The following is a 23,519-nucleotide window of genomic DNA, read 5'->3' on the forward strand; positions in this document are numbered from 1 at the left end:
AAGAAAATTTTCCTTTTCCTAAAAGGAAACTAGAATGTTTTCCTTTTCCGAATAGGATTTCCTTTTTTTCTCCTTCTTCCTCCTTGTTGGGTTGATCTTCTTCTTCCTTGTGTCCAGCAACACGTGAGGTTAGATCCTCAATCTTATCGGCAAGATCTTGGTTCATCTCCTTTTGTTCAGCTTCAAACTCCTTATGGCTCTCCTTTGCGAATGTAAACTCATCTGATATGAGTTCTCCAAAATTTTTTTGTTCGAATTCCAGACCAAACTTCTTCCTCTCAGCTTCGTAGGTTCGGTTCTCAATCTTCTCCACTCGCCTCCTTGTGTCTAATTCCTTGTTGAATAAAACTCCATACTTGGACTCATGGTCCTTTGCTAAGTTCGAAACTTCATTGCCCAAGTCTCTAATGTTGATAGCATTATCTTGGGCACTCGTGAGATGTCTCTCTTGTTCTTCCTCAAGACAATGGAGTCTTATCTCCATGGCTTTAACATCCTTAGAACTTTGATCTTCTATGCTTTTAACTCTAACTGCAATGTCATCCATCTTCCTTGAAAGATCAAAATCGATTTTGTCAAGCTTCTCATGCAGCATCTTCATAGTCTCATCTTGAAAATCAGCTAATTGACTTATTAGGTCCAGCATCTTCTCTTCTTCAGCTCTTTGTTGAGTAGACATATGAAAATTGTCTTGGTAGACTTGGTGAGGGAATCAAATTAAATAAGGCAATTGGCGTGGATAGGGGCAGTTTAAATTGGTATCGGGCCTCCTTGGATAAGGCCTTTGAAAACGACTCGGCCGGTGACTTGGGACAGGTTCCCAATCTTCATAAACTTCAAATGGTGCTGGAGATGGTCGGATTCTAGGGTTACCTCGGTAGAAAGCTTCCTCTTGGTGTTGGAGTTGTCAAAAATTGTGGTTTTCGGTAACTTCTTCATTAGGGAACTGATATGTCATGCAACAGTAGAAGTCTTTGGGCTCTTCTTCTCCATCTTCTTTAGTAGACGATAGATCATAAGACTTATCATTTTCTCTTGGAAAATCTTCATATTGGTTCTCCTTAGCTTTTTCTTCAAAATAAGCATCTCCTTCATCGGTTTTGTAGTACTCTTCTCTAGTCCACTCCTTGGACTTGTTAGGATCGGTTGGATACTCCAGTGAGGCTCCATGTTCTTCTTCAGCATCAGTAGGTTGATATAATTGATCTTCACTCCAATTATTTCATTCACCGGATTTGTTGAATAAGGCTTCTACTTTCCACTCTAGGCGGCTCTCGATGGTGTCAATGGTGTAGCCTATGTTGATGAGCTTCGTACTATGATCTTGTAAATCCTCAAAGTTGTTTAAAACTTGATTGTTGATGGCATTGATTGATTCCTCCAAGCGTGTAACGTCCTTGGTAATAGTCTCGAGTTTAGCTCATCTTATCCAACTTAGCATTAAGAACTTTATCAGCCTCCTCTTGACTTGATATGAGTTCATCCATCATCTTCATGAGCTTGTCTTCATTATAAGAGCTCCTTGAAGTGATTGGTTTTCGATTTTCATAGAAAAAGTTTTCATTGACATCGACTTCATCACTTCTTGCGGATCAAAGTGTTGGTCCGTTGCAAAGCATGGTACGTCCGTGTGGTACGGAGTGTACAAATGGGCAGATGGGCAGTAATCAGGTCCCATAGGTGCTGGGCCTTCAGATGGTCTAGTAAAAGAACTGCGACAAGGTCGCCTAAGTGATGGTACGATGGTTGGTCGAGAGTGACCAATGCTTGTACCTTGCAGCGAGTGGGCTTGCGGACCGGATGGGTCTCCGTCCGTGGCTCGGTAGTGTGACATCAGTTCAGCAATTGTGAGATTCTCAAAATCTCCTGGGAGAGTGCCGAGGTTCATCCTCAAGGTCTCCTGAAACAATGAAAAACAAAAAGAAAAATTAAAAGCAAAGTGTCCTAGACGTTACTCTAGTTCCTAGACTCTTGTAAACAAACAATCTCTCCCCGGAAACGGCGCCAAAAAGCTTTGATGTGCGTGGTTTTTCACTTCAATCTTTTACCTTTAAAAGACCACACAACTGCTGCAAGTGCACAGCTAATCGGTAGTAGTATTTAAGGATCGATCCCACAGAGAGAGAGTTGTTGTTTAGAGAATCCATCGGAAGAGATGTAAGGCTAGGACTCAATAAAAATGGGGGTTTTAGTGTCACGGTTGTAGCTAGCAAATAAACGTAAATAAAAATAAGTATAAATAAATAAAACAAGTGTCGGGCATCAAGGGGAATCGCAGAGGTTCAATGATCTATCTATCTAGGAAAGTTTAGGGTTAATTTGTTTATCTAAAACTCGGACTACGAAACACTAATGAACCGTTAACTTAAAGTTCTCAAGCTAACCGTCTAAGATCTCTACACCCCGTTACTCAACTATCGCAGGAAACGACGCATAGATCAAAGCATTTAAAACAGGTTCGATTCTAATCCATGGAATTTCATAGGTAAGGGGTATGTACTTCCTATGTCTCCCCATACATCTAAGCTAGGTCAAGCACACATGCAAGCTTTTGGAAAAGCACACACACTTTAGATCATTGTTAGTTCATGAGGCTAACTTAAAGGATTAAGCAAAAACTTAGAATTAAAGCATATAATAAACAGGAATTTAAATCTAACAAACCCTAAAAATTGCCACCTAAACTAAGATCATCTCCCCCTTTGATTATCCCTTTAAACCCAACTAGAAAACTACTCTAGCATGTTTAAGGGAATCATCAAAGCAAGGTTTAAATAATTCATAAACATAAAATAATAAATAGAGAAAAGAGATTTAGATATTACTTCAATGATTGTCAAACAAAGTTGTAGGATCTTCTTCCTTTAGAAACAAAGAACAAAAGAAATAGAATAGAAAGAGTTGGTGGATCTCAAAGCTTCAAAGAGAGGGACGAGAGAGAGAGAGAGCTTCTGGTCGACGACTGGTCCTCTGGTCGTGTCTCTTGGCGGCTCCAATGATTGCACACACTAAACCCTAGGTTTAGAAGAGTATTTATAGGGTTTTGTCTAGGTTTAGGGTTTTGTAAGGGTAGAAATGTCTTCTCTTGTTTAGTGCATGGAAAGGGGCGGCGTAGGAAGCTTCTAGAACGTGGTGAAGGCTTGGACTGGGCCGCCGTGGTGGTCGCTGGTCAGGCCTTCAATAAAAAGCCCATTGGCTTGATGGTTCTCCTTACGTGGGTTTGTAACACGTCTCGGTAAATCGAGCATAACTTCCTGATGACTGAATATATTGACTTGATTCCACTTCGAGGAGAAATATGACTCTTTCAGCTTTCCATAGACACCAAGTACGTCGAAATGTGAGTTCTGAAAGTTCTTCAAAAGTTTCCCGTACTGTAGAGCTCTAAAACTTTCTTAAAACGTATTTTCCTTGTCTTTTGGTCCTTTTTGCTATAAAACCTGTAAAACCTTCTTGAAACCTAAAATACTTGATAATAGACAATAAAGCCTTGAAATCATATCAAATTCTTCCTAAATGCATACTAAAACTATAGCTAAAATAGGTAAAATAATGATGTTATGAGTTCTCATCATGGTATGTGTATGGATGGGCCTAGTAAAAACATTATTCAATGCGAAGTTTAATGCTAGAGACAGAACATTAAGTCCTATACCCATACCTGAAGATTACGCGAATGTGCTCTTGCAACCGTCTCATGACATGCCCCCTAACCAATTGTTTAGCATAAATAAAAAAGATAAAAAGGAGTACCGGTGTCGGTTCCCGAGGTGCCACGTGGAAATCAGTTGGAGCTTCAAAGAAAACATGGAATTACCGACTGCAAGTTGCGATCGAAAACACAGTCTCTAATTCAAGACTGATGCATAATGTCGTAGTGTAGTCGCCAATTTGCGACTAGTTTGGAGACCAATTTAACAGTCGCCAAACATTGCGACTAAACAACTACTCTTTAGCGAATGCTTTATTTAATTTGGGCTTTAAACCAAATTTGGGCCGTAACAAAACGGCTCAAACCCAAATGTTTCTCTTCTTCCTCGAGAAAACCCTAATCCCTCAAATCTCTTCTCAATCGTTTCTCTCCTTTCCCGAGAAAATCCTTATTTAAGCTCCTTTTCTCTCTCCCCTAACAATAGCATCCCTGTTTCGCTTAAACCCTAATTCTCGAGATCCCTCAAACCCTAACTATTTCAATTTCAATTGGCGGAGAGAGCGAGGAGAACTTTTACCCAACAACTTTGCTTTTTTGACTCTCTTCCTCTGAATGATTTCAATGTCGTGTATCTCAAAACCTTTGGAGGAAGAAGAAGATACGAAAAGCAAAATCGAACTCAACGACCACCACCACTCTTGATTTTGAAAACTGAAACTACGGAGCTTGATGATGATGAGGAGGAGGAGGAGGAGAAGATGAAGAAGAAGAAGCTGAAGAGGAGGAGGATTGGTAATGGCGAGCTTATGAATTTGGGAGTGGATTCTACGACTTTTAGCATCTCTGATACCCCGACTTTAAGGGGATGTCGAATCAAAGCTGTGTGTAGCGGAAGCAAACAAAATGGATCTTCCCGGAGGAAGAAGAGTTTTGTCAAGAATCAGGAGACAGTTCTCACAGCTTCCGCTTCAGCTAAGAAATGGGTCAGGTTAGGATTCATTTACCGTTCATTTTTCCGGTTTAGGAACTGTCTCATCTCCGAGATTAATCATTGTTTGAAAATTTATACGCTTCTAAGTACAGTAGCGTCTTCGACAATGTAGTCATATTTTTGCTAATTGGTACACTATTAGTTAGTTTGACGTTTTATGACTGGCGAGTTTTGGGCATGGTAGGTTGAGTTATGATGGTGTGGATCCTACAACTTTCATTGGGCTACAATGCAAGGCAAGTGTTGAGCTATTAAGTTATGTGCTTTAGCTATTCGATTCTATCTTTATGAAAGGGACCTGTTAACAGTTTGATTGTTGCCTAATCTCTAGTTTTTTTGGCCATTGGATGCCGTTTGGTATCCTGGTTCTATCATTGGATATAATTTAGAGACAAAGCATCACATTTTAATTTCTCGTGACCAGATGGAGTTGCTGAACATGAAGTTTTGTTATATATCTTCAAGAATATACTTAAGCTGTTGCATCCATTTATGCCGTTTGTGACCGAGGATCTATGGCAGGTAACATGCTCTCAGTTTCCTAATAGTAGATTGACATGAGATCGATTCGAGAAAAAAATTGAGCTTCACTTGATCAAATTGAAGGTAGCTCTGGTTCTCTTATCTTGTCTTGAAACATTTATTTGTGTTGTAAACAAATTTTGTGGTGTTTAAGCAGTGTTTTTTTTTTTTTGTGTGCTTAATACATATTCTGGTTCTTCTTCTTGTGCTTTGCTGCAGCTCTTGACAGTCTCGCTCAATATATTGAGAAATCCAAGTCTGTCAGACTTTTCACGAACACTTGGTCAAAGCAAGCTAAACACTTGTACTCTTGAACTTGGTGTGATTTGTTGGATGTTTTCTAGAACTTATGTATGTTGAAACTTATTTACGGTGAAATTTATGTCTTTGTTTAATTTCATGTGTGTTATGTTTTAGTTATAGTTTTGATAATCTGTTTTGTTATTACAAAATCAAATAATTCAATTTAACCGGATTTTTTTAAAAATATGATAAATCGATAATTAAACAGTCCTAAAACAGTCACCGAAACATACACAAATCAGTAACCAAAACAGTCGCAAATGAGTAACCAAAATAGTCGCTCAGGCGTTGCAACTCAGTCGCAACATTTAGCGACTGTTTGGTGAGGGAACATCGACCAATATTATCAGTCGCCAAATAGTAGCTCACTGACTGACTCTTTAGCGACTGATTATTTTAGCGACGCTATGTTTAGCGACTACGTATGTCATTCGCTAATCAGTCGTTACTAAGTAGTTTACGACTGGTTAGTGACTGTTTTTGTAGTCGGTAATCCCACGTTTTCTTGTAGTGTTCTTAGATTTATCTGTTTATGCATGTGTCGATTTCTCACTCTTAGATCTCTTAGCTACTAATATCTATATTGTTTGAGCATTTTGTTTCAACACTAATCCAGTTTTTTTATGCTCACACGTCAGTGAAACTTCATAATTGTTTTGGGTTTTGTCTCATAAAGGTAAAACTTCAGAAATGTTTTTTTTTGAGAACTCAGGATAAATCCTCAAACCTATGCAGCGGTCCGAGACTAATCTATGGGGAGAGGGTATCCCATGGGTAGGGTCCCCCCAGGTTTGCAAATGGGCCGTAAGCAATGGGCCCATACCCATATGGCCAAAGGGATAAAGCTAGCAATTCTACACTTGGAAAGAATCGATCCCTGGCCTGGACCAACAGGGCGACTCTTCCTTCCAAGGTAGAACCACTAGCCCACCACCTCGTGGTTAAAACTTCAGAAATGTTTAAGACTTCAGAATTGTTTGGGTTTTGTCTGTATCTTTACTGATTTTCTCGGTTTTGGGTCTGATTGTTATTTTCGTACTCTTTTATTTCTGTACTTTAGTTCTAGTTATTTGAATTGTGGTGGAGCTGTGGTCATCGGATTGGGGATATATGGATAAGACATGAGTTTGACTTTCAAGGTGAAACAACCCGACCTATTTTTTTTTTTTTTTTAATAATAATAATAATATAATTAAATACCCCATAATCTATACATACATTTTTGAAATACATTTTGGGTTCTATCCTTTTATTTATACTTATTTAAATTTCTAATTTGCAATATCGATCCCTAAACTATTCAAAACACTAAATTACTGCAATTTGAAAAATCGACCAACATTATTATATTTTATTGCCATAATCTCTCACAATTGATTACTACAATCTCTACAAATCTCAATGATACAAACGATTATCAGCCTATTCCTAAAATCAAATGCATTAATTTCAGCCGATTTAATTCATATTTCCAAACAAATACATAACAGAACCACCAAGACAAACATTTAATTCTCTATATATATTATTTGGAAACTAAATATCGATAGACAAAATTTCTGTTTTAATAACCCAAATATTACTGGAATCTCGCTTTGAATGAGTACATCATAAATTTATTTCTCATCAAGCATATTGGAATCTATAAATACTACCTTCACAAACAAAATATAACAACACTCACAACTAAAACCTACAACCGCATATCCAACAACTAATCGAGAGAAATGGCTGCATCATTTGCTTTCTTGCGAGATCTCCGTCCGTACAAGATGGCGTGGAGAGTTCAAGTGAAGATCCTGCATAATTGGCGTCAGTACACCAACAATATAGGAGAAACCCTAGAATTGATTTTGGCTGATGAAACTGTAAGAATCTTGTGAAACGTAATTAATAGAGTATTCATTTTATTCTTGGCATCAATTTTATTATTCTCTATTTTAATCATCTCAGGGAGTGAACCGTCTACCCGTTATTGAATGGAGATTCATAGAGACTTTTTCTCTAACACATGCCAATGGACAATTTCGTCCCACAAATCATCTTTACAAGATGAGTTATGGTTACAAAAGTGATCCAAAATTTGATTCCAACTTCTTAAGCTTGGCCAAGTTTAAGAAGATTCTCAGTGGTGAATTGAATCCCAATATGTTGATTGGCAGGTAATAAATACAAAACTCATCACTTTTTAATATATTTCGTTTCTAGCAACAGATTTTCAACTAATATTCTAATCGCTTTTATTAAATCCACGTATAGATGTGGTTGGACAAGTTGTAAACATTGGTAAGATAGAGAATCTTGAAGTCAACAACAAACCAACTTAGAAACTCGAATTTGAGTTGTGAGATGAGAGGTTAGATGTTCTATTATTTAAAATAATTTTATTATTTTATTTCTATCAAATTTTTTAATTAGTTAACAAGTTCTAGTGATGAGAGAATGTCGTGTACCTTGTGGGGTGGACTCGCTGAGCAAGTTTACATAGCCTGCAATGATGCTAATGGTATCATTGTTGTCTGCGTCTTCAGGTTTGCCAAAATCAAAACCTACGTACGTAAAAATCTATATCTTTAGTTGGTTTATTTGATCATACAAATTATATTATTGCTTATATTAATATCACTCACTAATGAAACCTGAGAAAATATAGGGATAAAGAGTGTGTCTAATTCTTTTTATGCTTCACAACTTCATCTCAATCCAGCCTGGCCTGAAGTCGATGCTTTCATCAAAGCGTGAGCCATTATAAATATTTTATATTCCCTACTTACAACTGATATATAATGCTGATATTCAATATGGCATCTTACTTGTGTACTGAGGAAAAGATGCCTGCTGATGGTCTCTCACTAGATTTTCCTGACGCAATCCCAAGGTTCCAGATTTTGGCTGCAAAGCTAAGGACCTTAATTAGTCAATAACCAAGATGAGGCCCCAAATTTTTAAAAGGTTGTTCATCAGGCTCACCCAGTAAAAAAACCTGGAGAAAACAATTTAGATTTGGTGAATAGAAGCTAAATATAAATAGAAAACAAAAATTGATTATAGAGAGGTTTTGATTGGGATACATCTCTTATCTGCTCTCCACAATCCTCAACCGTAATCAACCCTTCAGATCATATTTAACGAACTTGATCAGATCCATATACTTCAATACATACCTAAATAATAACGACATATAAACCACACGGTGATGTGGAGAGATCAATTCAGACAAACTGAGACTTGCCCATGAAAGAAGTAACAATCATCGTAGTAATTACACATAAGCATATTTAGAAACACGAAATTGCAGGATTATGTTACACAAATCGAGTTTATAAACACGAATTTGCAGATGATGCATATGGCACACAAAATCCACCATTTCATCTCGGTTGTATATCAAATTATGTATAAATGGCAAATTGGTATAGGGAATACTATTAGAGTATAAAATGAAATCGATCTGTATTGGTTTGTGTTAACCGGGTTGGTTAGTTAGTCAAACCCTCCAGTTATATAAGATGAATGGAATGAGATTCTTTCCTTCTTTCCCGTAACAACCTTCTCTCGTTTTGTTCCTATAACATGGTATAAGAGCGATGAATCAACTTCATCATCTTCGATTTCTCTTTGGATCTTCGTTTTCTTCCTTTTTCTTTGACCTAGATTGAACAGATTCCTTGTGTTTCAGTCATTTCTAACAAAATTAAGCTAAAAAAATGGTTATGCTTCGTCGAAATTCAAAGCGATTAGCTCGTGGCTCTGATTCTGTAGCGAAATCAATAAATCCAGCTCGATCGAGAAATAATATTCCGGCAAGTACTCCATCTTCTATGGCGCAATCGCCTTCGCACTCACCTATTCCGGTGAATCATGTTCAAGATACATCTATTCCGGTGAATCATGTCACTTTTGGAGCTAATCCTGCTTCGTTCGCAGTTAATCCTGCTTTATTTTGCTCCGTCTTTAGTTCCGCTGCAATATTTTGCTCTGAATCTTATCTCATCTCAAATGTCACAAGAACACTTTGCTTTTGATGGAATCCAGCATTCACCTTACTTCTTAAACAGCGGCGACAATCCAGGCTCTTCTATCATCTCTGAGGTACTCGATGGAACAAACTATAACACCTAGAATGTATCTATTACTACTGCCTTATATGCTAGGAATAAACTTACGTTTGTGGACGGATCTCCTAGACTGTTAGAAACACATCTGCATTACCGCATTTGGTCAAGATGCAGATGAGTTCAGATCTTTCTCTTCCAAAAGCTCTCAAAACTCTCTCAAACTTTGCAGCCAAAATTAAAGCATAAGGGTTTCTAAAACCTAAACTGTATATATATGCCTAAAAACATGTCGGGGACTAATGTTGCAAAAAGAAAGAACTGTGGGGAAGCTTTGTATCTTCAGAAATCGCTCGACATCCTCTTCCTTTAAAAAATTCTCGGAACCAAACGTCGGGCACTCCTCAGCAATATCGACCAATTTGGAAAACCATATTTTCTATTTGTAAACTTTCTGGAAACGGATATCGGGCTCTCTCAGGAATATCGACCGATGTAGAAAACCAGCTTTTCTGCTTTAGCCTCAACACCTACAATGTCTCCAAAAATGCTCCAAAACTCCCCATTAAGCTCCAAATAATCCTAAATTGCATGTCCGTACAATGAATCAAAAAGAACCTAAAAGCAAATCAATAAAGTTCAATAAAAGCTGCACGATGCAATTTAGAGTACAACATATATATATCATGGTTAAAAACTGTAAAAACCATGATATATCATCAATCAACACACTCCTTACATCGATCGATGCTCATTTGCATCTCCACCAAAATGCTCATTGTGTCGATCGATGCATTCGCGCGAAGCATCATCAAACAAGATCTCTTCCGACTCCTCTCAGCTCCAACTCTTACCATAACGTATGTGATGTCAAATCCGCTCTCAACAGACCACGGACACCATGAAAAACACTCACAAGCAAGCGTACAAGCAATGAAACACACAAATATACACAAAACACACATCTAATCGCTTAGATAAGCTGTGATCCCGCACTCACTTCTTGTTTTGGTTGAATCTAGCAAAGAACAGCAAGATCCAAGCCCTCCACCGACCTCTACTCGACACCCACCCTTAGGTCTTCTTCTCCACATTCCAAACACACCAAAACACGTACAGAAACCCTCTCCTTAGCTCACAGAACAATTTTACTAGGAATTCTCTTTCTCTCTTCTCTCTAGGACGAAAAATGGCTAAACCACACTCTAGGGCGTCAAACTCCCTTTTATAGGCGAGCCCTAGGTTTTCCCCATCAAACCGCGTTGAACCGACATTAGAATTAACCCACACGTTAACCAACTACGAGCATTGATTGATTCTTTTCTTTGACGTCGATCGATGCACGAACCAGAAATCCGGTTCGCGGGTGTTACAGAGTTTTCTTATTTTGGTTCATCTCCAAGTGCACTTTCTGCAAGATTTAACTGAAATCTTCATATTGATGAGCCTTAGCTCAGTTGTGGAAACTCAATCTACATAAAAACGTCCATGAAATAATCATAGATAGGAGTAAGCTATATACAATTCATGTTTTAAGATTTTGTATTTCCTAAGACTATTACTTTTTGCCTCTTATTAAATTTTATTTTTATTTTTATTTTTTTTTTGTTTTACTTGTCATTTTGTATTTTTTTTTTGTCACAATTAATTTAATTAAAGAATAAATGTGCAAATGGTAATCAAACAGGTTGCGTCAGTTTTGTAGACAACGTTAAAAACAAAAGAAAAAGTGATGCTAGAATTTTTGAAATGAATTAAAGCATCTTGTTTTAAATTTGCAGTGTGAGTTAACCATTGTTGAGGGATGTTACCAAATCATTTAACGTGTTAACTTTTAACCCTAAATATTGAAAATATAATTTTTACAACCTGTCTTCTTTGTTATACTACTGTGTACATTTGCCAGAAAAACATGTCTGTCAAAATAACAGCAAAAATATACAAAAACATTGGTAAAGGCTACCAAATCTATCGTAAAATTTAGGCTAATCTATTTTAATTTTGTTTTGTGAAGCTCTGGACTATTAATTAATACCCTTAATTTTGAATATTTACAACCATCGGAAATTTTACGTATGCTGAATAGTTAAGCTAAAAGAATCAATATTAAGATAATGTACAATCATCAATACTGGTCAAGCAATAATATTTAGAGAACTTTTTTTAATACTGGTCAAGTAATATTAACAACCATAGCATATTTAGTTAAACACAGAATATTTCAAAACCTTAAATAAATATGCTGAAAAATATATATATTTCAATATGTACAAAGTAATTAATATCACTTGACCAGTATTGAAACATAATAAGCTAATAAAATAATTTTTAATACATCTATATGGAAATAAATCAAAAGATTATATTATTTTGCATCTTTGATCAGGAACAAAAAACATTAAACATATTTAGTGTTATTATATATTATATATATAATCAGTTTAGGTGAAGAACAACTCATTAGAAAAAGTTTGGAAATTTATACACATTCGCTTCATGTATAACCTATGCTTTACTATCATCTTCGTCATATCTTTTGTTCATTGTTTTCATACAACTGCTAAAAGTCCGGGTAATTGTTTATTGTTATTCATACTTTCATTTTGTAATTATCATTATGATGATTTCACTTTTTGTTAATGGCTATTGATTATTGTTAATATTGTATATAGGTTATCAACCTAGCCGATTTTTTGCGACCAACACTCAAATGCTACAACTATCACTTGTGTGAAGGTGAAATCTGCAATGCGTTTTGTATTGACAGAAAGAGATGTAATCATGGTTTTGTCGTAATAGCGCAAAATGTTGTTGTGTTGATATTTGATACTATAACTAAGTAGTACCTCTAAAATGAAATGATATAATCACATGTGTTGGTATCTGCATAAAAAAATAAATCTATAATTTTCACATGTTTTTGAATTTACAAAGAAGATCTAGAGTGGAGTACATAAATGTACCAATCAAAGTTAGATTCATTTTCAAGTCACAGATTTTCTGCAAGTTTAATAAAAGCTAATATAAGTTAATAAGTGAAAATTGAAAGGTAGAAATGAAGAAATAAAGTAAGTGTTGCATATATTGACTCTATTATTGTAACGCCCCGACCGTCATCTCTTAGTGGACCCCTTGTCTACTCCCAGTCCATGGGTCCACTTTACTTAATGGGCCTCAGGTCCTCTCACTAGGCCCGTGAGCCCATCCTCCCATCAGAAACACAATTAGAGATGCATGAGTATTGTCATAAACACTCAGTGAGGCAATACTCTCATCTACTGGGCTATACACATAAGCAGTTAAGATTCTCTAACCATCAAACATCAATCAACAAACTAGGAAACTACATCGACGAACACCAACCACTGCATCGACGGATGCAAGACTCAACTGCATCAACCGATGCAGGCTCGACATTCCGCGAAATCCCTAATTGCATCGATCGACACCTCCACATGGCATAACCCGATACTCATAAGTCTTATCACGCCGTCCTTGCACTGCATTGACCGATGCACATGCCGAGCATTGTCTTCCCTGAAGCTCCTCGCTAGATCTCTGTGCCTAAACACATCAAACATGATCCAATGCCACAAAGAAGCCAAGGAATCAACCACATAACACATAAACACGAAAATTAGGGAAATTTCAAGCTTAGATAAGCCATGGTCATGCACTCACCTTTGCCATAGAAGAAACTGACTCTAAACAGACGGATCTACTCTCCTAGCAAGCTTCCTGCATGATCCTAGCTTCAGATCTCTCAAGAATAGCTAGAAATCTCTCAAAAACTCACTAGAACGCTCAAGAACACTTTCTCTCTTCTTTTTCTCTCAAAAACGGCTAAACTCGACTAAGGACGACAAACTCTCCCTTTTATGCTCGACTTCAAGGGTTTTCCTAACCCAAAACGCAACCAAACGAGCGTTTAATTTAAGTCGACTCACGAAAAATCGATCATGTATCGACCGATGCACCATGTGCATCGATCGATGCACCTCCTAAACCGGGATTCTGGTTCGCAGATGTTACAATTATTGTGAATCTTATATTCCCTCTGTTTCATAATAAGTAATGTCCTAAAATAATCCCTCCGTTCCACAATAAGTAATGTCTTAAAATAATCCCTCCGTTTCATAATAAATAATGTCTTAAAGAATTCTTTTCTTCATATTTTTGATGTTTTCATAATAACCTAGATTGTTGGGGCATTTGCAAAAATACCATTTTGAAAAATACAACTTTTCTGTACCCTTTTGAATTTTTTTTGAAAAATACCATTTTTCTATCCACTTTTGTAAAAATACCCTTTCTTGTTTTCCATTTTCAATAATAAATTTTTCTACATATAAAATGACTAAATTCTAAACTTCAAATATCAAAATTCTACACCCTCAAAACTATACCCTAAATGTAAATAGAGAATCCAAACCTTAAAAATAATTCTAAAAATCAATTTAATATATTGTAATCGTGCAAAAGAGGGCAAAAATGAAAATGGCGAGAAATTGTATTTTTGAAAAGGGGTATCTATAAAAAGGTATTACTAACAATTTCTCTTAAAGGTTATGTAGAATCTGTTGTTATTCAATCAAGATTTTCTTAAAGTTTGGTGTTATTATTTTGTGATTTGTAAAAAAACCACTTAAAACCACTTATGACTCGAGAAACCTATGAGTATCGATCAATGCCATGTGGAGGTGTCGGCCCATGCAATTAGGGATTTTGCGAAATATTGAGTATGCACCGGTCTATGCAACCTTAACCAGTGTCGGTCGACATAACCTGTTTAATACGCAGCTGTTGTTTGTTTTTCCCTGGTTTGAATGTTTATTGTTGTTTGTTGGTTAGAGTTATCTCAAATGCTTGTGTGTTTAGACCAGTAAATGGGAGGATTGCCTCACTGAATGTTGATGATAATACTCACGCATCTTTTATGTTTTGTGATGTAGGTAAAGGCATAGTGTAATCGTGGAATCAAGGCGATGAAGAGGAGAATTTTCTAGTGACTCGTTGGTGTGTTGACTTGCTTCTATTAGGGTGCTAGAGTTGAGTCATTAGAATGTTGCTAGGTTGATCGTTTAATGTTTTATGACTTGGTGGAATTATCACTGTTATTGGTTATTGGTTTAATGGTATCTTTTGGTTATTTCCGCTGTTTGGTTTGAATGTGGTTAGGTGGTTAGTGAGTATGGGATCACTAGTTTAATAATATATAAGAAAAATGGGTCGGGTCATTTTAGTTTAGTATTAGAGCCCTTACGATTCTAGGTACGGGTTCACTAGATTTATGTTGTTGAGGTTTGGGATTGCATGCTTTGATTAATTATATGAGTTAGACGATTGTGTGTGGCATGGGTCCTAGAACATCCTCTTCGAGCCTACAATGTGATTCCATGGTAAGTTAAGTTTTGTATGTGGTTTAGAGTGTTTGCTTAGCCTTCTGTACCTGGTAGTGCAAATGGTTCTCGAGAAGAGAGTGAAGGAACTTTGGAAGAAGAATTTTCCTTTGTTGAGAGTCCTATGGGACTGTGATGGTGTTGAAGAGTAGACTTGGGAGCCAGAGGCAAGGATGAAGGCAAGGTTCAAGAAGTGGTTAGAGAAGCAGGCCGCGACTTGAGCTTGTCTAGCCTGGTCCTAGTTGTAGTCCGTGGCGGGAGCGGGAATAGAGTATTCTAGCTCATCTCTCTTGATACTTGGTTGCTTGGGGTGGTTGGTTGTGCCACTAAGTACCAAGATGAGGTGGTGTTCTGGATGCGAGATACCGTGATGCTTCTGCTAACAGTGAAAAGTTTACTAAAGAGGAAGTTTCTAAAAGTGGAAAGTTTCCTGAAATGGAAAGTGCTAAAAATGGAAAGTTCTATGGGAGTCAGAATTTTTCCTTTTTCAGCGGTTGTGAGCCTTGGTGGGACTTGTGTGGTCTTTGTGGTAGAATTTTGAGTCATTATGTGGCCCGTGATTGGTGGGCTGTTTAGCCAATTGTGTGTCCTTTGTAACTGGCTGTTTAGCCAATTGTGTGGCCTTTGTGGTGGACTCTTTAGCCAATGGAGTGGTCTTTGTGGCGGGCTGTTTAGCCAATGTTACCTGTTTAGGTGGTCCTTCGGAATGTATGGTCTTCGTGACAGTCCTTCAGGACGTGTAGTCTGTTTAGGCGATCCTTCGAGATTTGTGGTCTTTGTGATGGTCATTCGGAACGATTGGTATTTGTGATGGTCCTTCGGAAGAAGTGGTCTTTGTGACGATCTTTTGGGATGTCTGGCCTTGGTGGCGGTCCTTGTTGAACTAACTAAGATGAATGGAATGAGATTCTTTCCTTCTTTCCCGTAACAACCTTCTCTCGTTTCGTTCCTCTAACATGGTATCAGAGCGATTAATCAACTTCATCATCTTCGATTTCTCTTTGGATCTTCGTTTTCTTCCTTTTTATTTGACCTAGACTGAACAGATTTGATGTTCATATATTTCACCTTGTTTTACCTTAGTATATTCACATATTTTGCATGATTTACTATCTACTTTGGCCATTATTGAGTAGCTTTAGGACTGTTTATGCATTAGAGTAGATTTGCATTGCATTTGCATAGTTTCTTGCATAAACAGGTGATTTTGGATCCTAAGGAGCATGGAAGGATGCTGAGAAGGATTTGAGCTATCAAGTGAAGAATATCAAGGAGTTAGAGCAGAAGGAACCAAGTCCGGGATTCCACTCGACCGTGTGCGGAGAGGGACTCGACCGGCTGGAAGAAGCAGAAGAAGAGGTCACTCGACCAAGCACTCGACCGAGCACCTGGTCGAGTTGACCGAGCCATCTTCCTATTTTGTCTTCTAGCCATTTTAGGGCTTCCCCTCTCTCCTATATAAAGTTCTTGTACCTCATGGCCGCAAAGGAGAGAAATTTTTAGAGAAATAATATCTAGACCTAGTATTTACCCTTTTGGGAATTATCTATTTTTTGCTTTTCCTTTGCTTAGATCATTAGCCACTTTTGTACCATCTCAAGAAATCTTTGATACTTGTTGGTTCCATAACTTTCTAAGTATTAAGAAATTGAGTTTGATTTCTTCTTCAGTATTGTAGATATCTATCTCATCTTTCTAATCATGCAAGTTTCATTGATTTCTGGGTTTATGATTTTGTTCATCATGTTTAGTGATTGTGAGTAGTGTGTAGAGATCTTAAGGATGGATTAGGCTGGGTAAAGGTTATGGGTGTTTAGATTGATCAAGCTTTATTGTTATACATCTCTTCTAGATTAGATATGCTCTATGCTATTCTTCTACTGAGAAGGTAAGGATAGATCTTAAGCTTCTTAGCATCACACCAATGTCTAAGTTGTTAGATAAGGCTAAGTCTAGAGATTATCATGAAGCATGCTAAAAGATTAGATGTTTTGTTTGATTTTTGACATTAATGATCTGGGTTTTAATGCCTGCTTTTATATGTAATAGCTAGTGAGAGCTAATTCTAAGAGTATCTAAGCTTGATTGTTATTGCCATGAGAATGGATTAACAAGTATTAGAAGATCATTGTCTAGAGATAGCTCATTATTGATTGAGGTTTGTTGATCAATTTAGATAACCATAGCTTGAGCCCAGCCCATGAATCCATCATTAGGACCTTTCTTTGTCTATTGATTTCCCTGTTTAAATCCTATTAATTGCTTGCTGTTTGATTTACTTTTGTTTTGCTCTGTTTTCATTGTTTGCTCTGTTTCTGTTCCTCGCTTGTCAACTCGACCTCCCACTCGATCGCACATCCGATCGAGTGCTTGCTCGAGCTCGTTCCAGAGTTTGTTGTTTATGTTCTGCAACTTTCTGTTTCATTTCCTGTCCTGCTTTAGTATAATTCCTGTTCTTGTTTAGTATCATTATTGCCCTTGTTTACATTTTCTACCTTGCATTTAGTATCTTGTCTTAGTAGCTTTACATTCTGCACTTTATCATTATCATTAAGTTGTTAGTTAAAAACACTCATCACACTTGGCTTGACTTAGACAAGTATTCATATCCTAATTGCTTGCATCACACTCATTATGGATTGACATCCTTTATGCTACAACAACATAAGGGTAATTGAAACACCTTGCATCCATCTGTTCATTCATCATCCACTATCAACATTCATCATCACACCATACAAAATTCCATGTTTCAATTTGGCGCCGTTACCAATTGGGATCTGTTCTGCTACATTTAAGATTTCATGATGTGCTAGATTAAGTTATGTTACTCTATACTTTGTTCTATGGGAAGAGAGGGGACTTCATCACCTCTCTATGACCTCTCATAGCATTAAAGTATGTCAAGTCAAGCTTAGAGACTTTAAACAAGCTCACTAGGGAGGAAGTCCCTAAGGTATCCTTGTATATATTGGTTTAAGTTTTTTGTTATTTTGATATTGTTTTAGTGTTTTGGTAGTCAGGGAAGCAAGAGAGTTTAATCAGAAGAAGAAAGGAAGGATCAGGACCTCACTCGACCAGGCACTCGACCGAGTGCATGTCCGGGTATGAGATCGAGTTCCCCCTTCTCCAGCAGCCTTGAGGGAAGCAAGAGAGTTTAATCAGAGGAAGAAAGGAAGGATCGGGACCTCACTCGACCAGTCACTCGACCGAGCGCATGTCCGGGTATGAGATCGAGTTCCCCCTTCTCCAGTAGCCTTGAGGTACCACTTTCACCTAATCGTTGTCTATACCATTGCATTCCATGTTTTTATCTTGTTTCTAGATTCTTAAATCCTCTTTCAAATTTCTCTTACACAAGGGACTGTGTAATTTAAGTTTGGGGGAGGGTTTGAGATGACATTTGATGTTGTTTTCTGTTTTCTGATTTCAAATTTTTAGGATAATCATACTAGCTTCTGCATTGCATCTAAGTCATAGGAAAACCATAAAAATTTGAAATTTTTTCAATAAAATCTTTTACAAAAACAGAGTTTTCATGTAGTTGCATTGCATTCTAGGATTGTGTTTAGTATATTTCATATAGGACTGTACATATGCACTGGGGAACAATGATTAAATGATTCTTAGGATTGAACCCACAGCCCTCATTTATAGTTCATTGTTGCTAGTTCAGTCTTTGGAAAAAATGAAGAATCTATGTTTAAAGCATTGTGTCATTTGAAACCATCTCCTTCTTGTGTGAAACTTGCTTGATCATTTTTTTCATCTCTATAATATTGGACTTTAATCTGATCATCAAATATCTTGCTTATGGACTATGAATGCTAGCTCATGGAACTTTGAATTGGGTTAACACTCTCTTTTTACCACTCTATTCATTTAACCCAATCTCTTGCCATACCTTGAAACCCCAGCCTTTTCTTTCAAGCCTTGTATTGATTTTTTTTTTAGTGAGGCCTCTTTGTTGATAATGCTATAGGTTGTGGAATCTTGAGAGTATTGAGAACGACAAAGAACTGGCTCTTGCTTTTAGCTAGGTTTGGAATCATTATAACTAGCTAATAGGACTGGTTTTTTAAGAAATAGATGGTTAGAATGTTGATTTGGGTTCAGGTTTGGGAACAAGAGAGAATAAGAAGGGAAAGAAAGGTTTACTTGGTCAAAAGAAAAGAAAAGAAAGGTCTCTAAGGTTAAGTTTGGTTATAAGCTCTAAGTCTCAAAGAAAAGGGATAGAAAGTATTGTTATAGTCTCCTAGAATCAAAAAGAAAAGAGTAAAGAAAAGTCAAATAAGATTGGGAGTATAGCAAAGAAAGAATAAGAAAGAGAAGGAGCTAGTGTTTAAAATAAACAGTAGCCTTAGAGATATACAAAAAGAATAAGACCAGAAGTTACAAAAAGGGGTTCAAGAGATCAAAGTTTGAGTTTTTGGGTTGAAAATAAAGAGAAGAAGGATGAGAAAAGGGTAGAAAAGCTTCTAGGTGGGTAGAACATCAAGAGCTAAGCTTTGTATGCCTAAATTGTTCTCAGTCTTAGATTGGTTTCACAACTGTCTAGTATTCCTTCTTGTTTGAGAGTTAACCACCCTAAAAACACCATTATCAGCCTACCTTCAAAAGCCTTACCCTTAAACCAATTGAGCTTGATTCATGTTCCATTTGCAAAGTTACACCAAACACTTTAATGAATGTGAAAGAGATGTTCATTGGGATTGCAAGTCTTTACTAATAGATAGGAGCTGAACTAGAATGGTGCATTGTGATAAGCTTAGGAAAATATTTGTAAACACTTTGACTGATTCTTTGCACCATTGAATTGCATTTAAGGACTGTGGTTTGAATCCTTTGTTATTGCTCTTTGGATATGACTTTCCATCTTCAAACTTCTCTTCATTCTTATGTCTTGATTGTTTGCTTGAGGGCAAGCAAAGACTAAATTTGAGGGAGTTGATAACTCTATATTTTACCATCTTTTAGCATGCATTTATCTCCTGTTTTGCATTGTTTAGAGTTAGTTTTAGCACATTTATGTCTTTTATTCTCAGTTTATGCATTAGGATAGAATTTGCATTGCATTTGCATATTTTGTGCATAAACAGGTGACTTAGGTACTTTGGAAGCACAAAGGAGAAGTTGTGATCACAAGGAAACATCTAGCAAGGGAATAAGGCTCAAAAGTGGAGGAAAGCAATCACTCTACAATGGAGTCGAGCACACACTCGACCGTTTGCCAAAGAACACTCGGTCGGATTCAAGACAAGTCCGTTAAAGATCGACCCGAATAAAGATCTTCCGTTGGCATCCAGCTTCCAAGTAACAAAAAGCAGTAAATATCTTTATTCGGGTCGATCTTTGAGGGACTTGTCTTGAATCCGACCGAGTGTTCTTTGGCAAACGGTCGAGTGTGTGCTCGACTCCATTGTAGAGTGATTGCTTTCCTCCACTTTTGAGCCTTATTCCCTTGCTAGATGTTCTCTTGTGATCACAACTTCTCCTTTGTGCTTCCAAAGTACCTAAGTCACCTATTTATGCACACAAATATGCAAATGCAATGCAAATTCTATCCTAATGCATAAACTGAGAATAAAAGACATAAATGTGCTAAAACTAACTCTAAACAATGCAAAACAGGAGATAAATGCATGCTAAAAGATGGTAAAATATAGAGTTATCAACTCCCTCAAATTTAGTCTTTGCTTGCCCTCAAGCAAACAATCAAGACATAAGAATGAAGAGAAGTTTGAAGATGGAAAGTCATATCCAAAGAGCAATAACAAAGGATTCAAACCACAGTCCTTAAATGAAATTCAATGGTGCAAAGAATCAGTCAAAGTGTTTACAAATATTTTCCTAAGCTTATCACAATGCACCATTCTAGTTCAGCTCCTATCTATTAGTAAAGACTTGCAATCCCATTGAACATCTCTTTCACATTCATTAAAGTGTTTGGTGTAACCTTGCAAATGGAACATGAATCAAGCTCAATTGGTTTAAGGGTAAGGCTTTTGAAGGTAAGCTGATAATGGTGTTTTTAGGGTGGTTAGCTCTCAAACAAGAAGGAATACTAGACAGTTGTGAAACCAATCTAAGACTGAGAACAATTTAGGCATACAAAACTTAGCTCTTGATTTTCTACCCACCTAGAAGCTTTTCTACCCTTTTCTCATCCTTCTTCTCTTTATTTTCAACCCAAAAACTCAAACTTTGATCTCTTGAACCCCTTTTTGTAACTTCTGGTCTTATTCTTTTTGTATATCTCTAAGGCTACTGTTTATTTTAAACACTAGCTCATTCTCTTTCTTATTCTTTCTTTGCTATACTCCCAATCTTATTTGACTTTTCTTTACTCTTTTCTTTTTGATTCTAGGAGACTATAACAATACTTTCTATCCCTTTTCTTTGAGACTTAGAGCTTATAACCAAACTTAACCTTAGAGACCTTTCTTTTCTTTTCTTTTGACCAAGTAAACCTTTCTTTCCCTTCTTATTCTCTCTTGTTCCCAAACCTGAACCCAAATCAACATTCTAACCACCTATTTCTTAAAAAACCAGTCCTATTAGCTAGTTATAATGATTCCAAACCTAGCTAAAAGCAAGTGCCAGTTCTTTGTCGTTCTCAATACTCTCAAGATTCCACAACCTATAGCATTATCAACAAAGAGGCCTCACTAAAAAACAATCAATACAAGGCTTGAAAGAAAAGGCTGGGGTTTCAAGGTATGGCAAGAGATTGGGTTAAATGAATAGAGTGGTAAAAAGAGAGTGTTAACCCAATTCAAAGTTCCATGAGCTAGCATTCATAGTCCATAAGCAAGATTTGATGATCAGATTAAAGTCCAATATTATAGAGATGAAAAAAATGATCAAGCAAGTTTCACACAAGAAGGAGATGCTTTCAAATGACACAATGCTTTAAACATAGATTCTTCATTTTTTTCCAAAGACTGAACTAGCAACAATGAACTATAAATGAGGGCTGTGGGTTCAATCCTAAGAATCAACTTCTAACATGGTATATTTAATCATTGTTCCCCAATGCATATGTACAGTCCTATATGCAATATACTAAACACAATCCTAGAATGCAATGCAACTACATGAAAACTCTGTTTTTGTAAAGATTTTATTGAAAATTTTTCAAATTTTTATGGTTTTTCTATGACTTAGATGCAATGCAGAAACATCGGTTTTCTATGACTTAGATGCAATGCAGAAGCATCGGTTAAAAACAAAAGAAAAAGTGATGCTAGAATTTTTGAAATGAATTAAAGCATCGGTTTTCTAAATGATGAATTTTTTTTTTACATTGTCCCATAATGATGTTAACCCAAAATCTTGTTTTAAATTTGCAGTGCGAGTTAACCATTGTTGAGGGATGTTACCAAATCATCTAACGTGATAAATTTTAACCCTAAATATTGAAAAGATAATTTTTACAACGTGTCTTCTTTGTTATACTACTGTGTACATTTGCCAGAAAAACATGTCTGTCAAAATAACAGCAAAAATATACAAAAACATTGGTAAAGGCTACCAAATCTATCGTAAAATTTAGGCTAATCTATTTTTATTTTATTTTGTGAAGCTCTGGACTATTAATTAATACCCTTAATTTTGAATATTTACAACCATCGGAAATTTTTACGTATGCTGAATAGTTAAGCTAAAAGAATCAATATTAAGATAATGTACAATCATCAATACTGGTCAAGCAATAATATTTAGAGAACTTTTTTTAACAAAAGTAATTAATATCACTTGACCAGTATTAAAACAGAATAAGCTAATAAAATAATTTTTAATACATCTATATGGAAATAAATCAAAAGATTATATTATTTTGCATCTTTGATCAGGAACAAAAAACATTAAACATATTTAGTGTTATTATATATTATATATATAATCAGTTTAGGTGAAAAACAACTCATTAAAGAAAGTTGAGTGAATATCACTAAAATAATAGCTATCACTATGAAAACTTTAATGGCATTTTGTTTTACTATCATCTTCATCATATCTTTTGTTTATTGTCTTCATACAAGTGCTGAAAGTCCGGGTAATTGTTTATTGTTATTCATACTTTCATTTTGTAATTATCATTATGATGATTTCACTCTTTGTTAATGGTTATTGATTATTGTTAATATTGTATATAGGTTATCAACCTAGCCGATTTTTGCGACCAACACTCAAATGCTACAACTATCACTTGTGTGAACGTGAAATCTGCAATGCGTTTTGTATTGAGAGAAAGAGATGTGATCATGGTTTCTGTCGCAAAATGTTGTTGTGTTGATATTTGATACTATAACTAACTAGTACTTCTAAGATGAAATGATATAATCACATGTATTGGAATCTGCTTAAAAAAATAAATCTATAATTTTCACATGTTTTTGAATTGACAAAGAAGATCTAGAGTGGAGTACATAAATTTACCAATCAAAGTTAGATTCATTTTCAAGTCACAGATTTTCTGCAAGTTTAATAAAAGCTAATATAAGTTAATAAGTGAAAATCGAAATGTAGAAAATGAAAAAATAAAGTATGTGTTGCATATATTGACTCTATTACTGTAACGCCCCGACCGTCAT

At 36.3% G+C, this 23,519-nt stretch overlaps 2 long non-coding RNA genes across 2 annotated transcripts; both read left to right on the top strand.

Annotated features, from left to right (window-relative positions):
• Nucleotides 1–11,982: 11,982 nt before the first annotated feature.
• On the top strand, nt 11,983–12,423 carry LOC147921011 (uncharacterized). The gene is made up of 2 exons (XR_015590870.1): nt 11,983–12,095; nt 12,196–12,423. It is a non-coding gene; the product is annotated as an uncharacterized LOC147921011 (long non-coding RNA).
• A 10,419-nt stretch (nt 12,424–22,842) lies between these two features.
• On the top strand, nt 22,843–23,316 carry LOC147921012 (uncharacterized). The gene is made up of 2 exons (XR_015590559.1): nt 22,843–22,981; nt 23,082–23,316. It is a non-coding gene; the product is annotated as an uncharacterized LOC147921012 (long non-coding RNA).
• Nucleotides 23,317–23,519: the final 203 nt, after the last annotated feature.

Source organism: Camelina sativa, chromosome 19, assembly GCF_030686135.1.
Source record: "Camelina sativa cultivar CO46 ecotype springtype chromosome 19, ASM3068613v1".
Taxonomy (NCBI): domain Eukaryota; kingdom Viridiplantae; phylum Streptophyta; class Magnoliopsida; order Brassicales; family Brassicaceae; genus Camelina; species Camelina sativa.